Raw genomic sequence first — 3,720 nt, forward strand, 5'->3', positions numbered from 1 at the left:
GTGTTTATTTCCCTTATTTTCTCATCCCTATGCCAATTTGCATGTGGCTTGGGTAATAATCCGCGGATTATAATTCTTTAATTCTGTTCCTAGTTCCTGATATTCCCCAAACAGGTCCTCTTTCCTAGTCTTGCCTGTGTTGTTTGTCTCAACACAGACCACAGCAAGTGGATCCTCCCTCCCTATCCAAGAACCTTTCCAACCAGTTAGAGATGGCCCTCACTCTGGCACTGGATAGGCAACATACCATGTGGGACTCCAGGTCCTGCATACAAAGGATGCTATCAGTTCCTCTAATTATAGAACCCCTTGCCACTATCACTTGTCTTTTTTCTCCCCCCCCCCCCCCCACTTGAATGGCCCTCTGTACCACGGTGCAGTGGTCAGCACCCTACATTCTTTTTTTAATTCACGCAGGAAGCTAGTGCCTTGTACCTGCTGAATAAGGTCAAGAGTTGAGGCTCCTCTGTTTCTGTATTCAGGATCTTTCTACATGCCTCACTCGCAGTCACACCCTGCTGCTCCTGACCACTGGCCGAATTTGAGATAATAAATCTACGGGGCATGACTGCCGCCTGAAACAAAGCGTCCCGGTAACTCTCCCCCAACTGGATGTGCTACAGTCTCTGAAACTCAGACTCCAACTCATCTACCAGCTCCGACATAATGCAGCTACAGCACATTGCCTGCCTAGCCATCTCCACTTGGTTCATTTTGCAAATTTCTTTCAAATTTAATGCAGATTCCCTACCAGCCAAACAGGTCATAGCTTTCCTGTGATATCACTTTTTTCTGATTTCCTTGTGTTCCAGCAAAATACCCGAGGTAAATTTTTTATACTTACAGCTCAGATGCTCCTCTCCTCCTGGCCCGCTCCAGCTCCACCCCCCAATGACTAGGCTGCGAATTACCCAAGGTAAGTTTTTTATATTTCAAGCACCGATGCTCCACCTCTCTGGGTCCGCTCCGACTCCGCTCACCAGTGACTAGGCCACAATTCCCCGAGTTAAGGTTTTTATACTTACAGCTCCGATGCTCCGTCTCTCTGGGTCTGCTCCAACTCCACTCCCCCGCTTGTCCTGACAATCATAGCCAGATGTTCACTGGTTTCTATGCAGACACAGCTGCTGCTCTCTAGTCATCTGTCTGAGGCAGCAGGTATGAGGGACAGGTGAGTGAAAATGCAGTGATGTTTTCACTGCTTCCACCTGAACTGCTCTTTAGCTTCCAGGCAGGGGCAACTGACTGAGGGGGGGGGGGATCTCTGTTATGGAGGAGGGGGTCTCCGTTATGGGGGTCTTTGATATGCGGGTTGTCTGTAATGGGGGGGGGGATCTGTGATATGGAGTGTCTCTGGTGGAGGTCTCTGGGGGGCTCTCTGGTGGAGCGCTCTGATGGGGGATCTGGTGGAGGGGTCTGATGGGGGCTTGGTTGGTGGGGGGTCATCGCCAGCAGCAAACAAACCACCCGCTGCCTGACCAAAGTGACCCCTTATTTTATTTCATACGAGTTGGTCACCCTGCACTGTGTGATATGCTACATAGTGGCTGTAATCTCTGCACAGTAAGAAATGGCAAACATCAGTTACTCTGGTGTTAGGTAGGATGTGGTATGATTGGAACAATATTACAACCTTCTCTTCTCAAGCACATTAATGAACCTTGGACAAAGAGAGCCATGGCATAAGGGGCTATAGCTCAGTGGTAGAGCATTTGACTGCAGATCAAGAGGCCGCTGGTTCAAATCCAGATGCCCACAATGCTGTTTGATGCCATGTCTCCTTCATTGCACCAGTTTAGAAAATACGTATAGGGGCTGGATTAGCTCACTGGGCTAAACAGCTGGCTTTTAAAGCAGACCAAGCAGGCCAGCAGCATGGTTCGATTCCCGTACCAGCCTCCCCGAACAGGAGCCGGAATGTGGCGACTAGGGGCTTTTCACAGTAACTTCATTGAAGCCTACTCGTGACAATAAGCGATTTTCATTCCATTTCATTTCATAGAAGTCAATTAGGTAGACTAAAGTCAGAGCGGCCTTGCTATGTGTATGATTGTACTTTGCTTTTACCTACTTTTTCTTTGCATTGTTCGTTCTGGATTGTCAGGTTACAACAGTCAAATGCCCATGGTGCACAGATTTTAATAGAGGAATTTAAAAAAAAACTATTTCCTCTCTTTGTGGAATCAATGATAAAACATCAATTACCACTAACAAAATAAGGGTTGATGTTTGGAAAAATGGCACTGTGGAATCAGCTATGGTGTATTTTGCCATAAGGATTACTTGAGGCAGATCCCATTGCACCTTTTAAGGAAAACTTAGATAAATATTGAAAGCATTGGAAGATATAGATTGACAGGGTGAGAATGATGTGACGGTTATGCCATGCCTGCAAAGATATTGGGTGGGATTCTCCCAACGGGAGCCTAAGTGCCAACGCCGGAGTGAAAACCGCAGTGTTTCACTCCGGCATTGGAGGCCGCTCCTCGCCCCCTATTCTCCCACCCCCGGGGGGCTAGGAGCGGCGCCGCGTAAAAGTGATGCCGCGTAAATTACGCGGCCAGCGCAGCGTAAATGGCGTCACCTGCGCATGCGCAGTTGCCGTCCTCCCCGCGGGCGCCCCGCAAGAAATGTCGGAGTGGTCTTGCGGGGCCGCTGAGGAAAGGAGTGCGTCCTTCAGAGAGGCCGGCCCGCCGATTGCGGGTCAGACCCCTTTTGAGCCCCCCCCCCCGGTGCTCGATCCCCCGTCCCCCCCCACAGCCCCCCCCCCCCCCCCCCCCCCCCCGTAGCGTTCCAGCGCTGTTCACGCCGGCAGTGGCCAGGTGTGTTTGCCGCCGGCGGGAACACGCGTATTGGGCAGGTCGCTCGGCCCATCCGGGCCGGAGAATCGCCGCTCGCCCGTTACAAACGGCGAGCGCCGATTCCCCGAGCGGCCAGCCGTAAATCTCGGCGTGCCGGTTTGGGGGGGTGGGAGAATTGCATGCGGGTGCTGGGGTGGTGTGGCGGGACTTGCCCGGCACCGCCGCACATTGTCCCACCCGGCGTGTGTTGGGGGGGGGGGGGGGGGGGGGGAGAATTGCGTCCATTAAATTCCTAACTTTCAAGATAGGGACTTCAGTCAATGCGGACTTTTGAAAATCGACTTTTAAAAGTGGCCAAAATGCCGTTAAGGTGGCCAGCGAAGGTCAGGTGGCCTACTGTGATTTTCAAAATGTAAAATGACCATAGATGGAGCACCCGCCCTTGAATACACATTTACAACATGAAACCACTTGTAAATTTGCACCTCCTATTGACTGATATTTACCAAAACTCTAAATGCTCCCAGGTGCAGCGTCTGCAAACCCGACTCTTAACAAAAAAAGATGCAGAGAAATCAATTCACCACAAGCAGGTGTGAACATCCATCATTAAAACCTAACTGTGTAGTAGTGGTTTCTAACTTCCAATCAGTTCTGTCGACAATGGATGTATCACTCATCTTGGGGGAGGTAGGGTCACATGACCAAAATTAACTTCAGATCACAAGTTAAGCTTTCTACTTAAAGGACTGATTAAGGACACATGATTTGTTCTTTGTATTCTGTTAATAATCTAGATTTATGTTTTGTTCTCTAGAATCTAGTTTGCTTGTGTGAGTGCATGAGAGAGTGATAGTGTTTCATTGCATTTAGATTTTGGGGTGTTGTGTGAATAAACATTATCTCTTCTTTTGATTTA

At 49.5% G+C, this 3,720-nt stretch overlaps 1 non-coding gene across 1 annotated transcript; it reads left to right on the plus strand.

Moving 5' to 3' along the window:
• The first annotated feature begins 1,686 nt into the window (after window positions 1–1,686).
• Window positions 1,687–1,758, plus strand: trnac-gca. Its single transcript has one exon. It is a non-coding gene; the product is annotated as a tRNA-Cys (tRNA).
• The last annotated feature ends 1,962 nt before the right edge of the window (window positions 1,759–3,720 follow it).

Source organism: Scyliorhinus canicula, chromosome 3 (genome assembly GCF_902713615.1).
Source record: "Scyliorhinus canicula chromosome 3, sScyCan1.1, whole genome shotgun sequence".
Taxonomy (NCBI): Eukaryota; Metazoa; Chordata; class Chondrichthyes; order Carcharhiniformes; family Scyliorhinidae; genus Scyliorhinus; species Scyliorhinus canicula.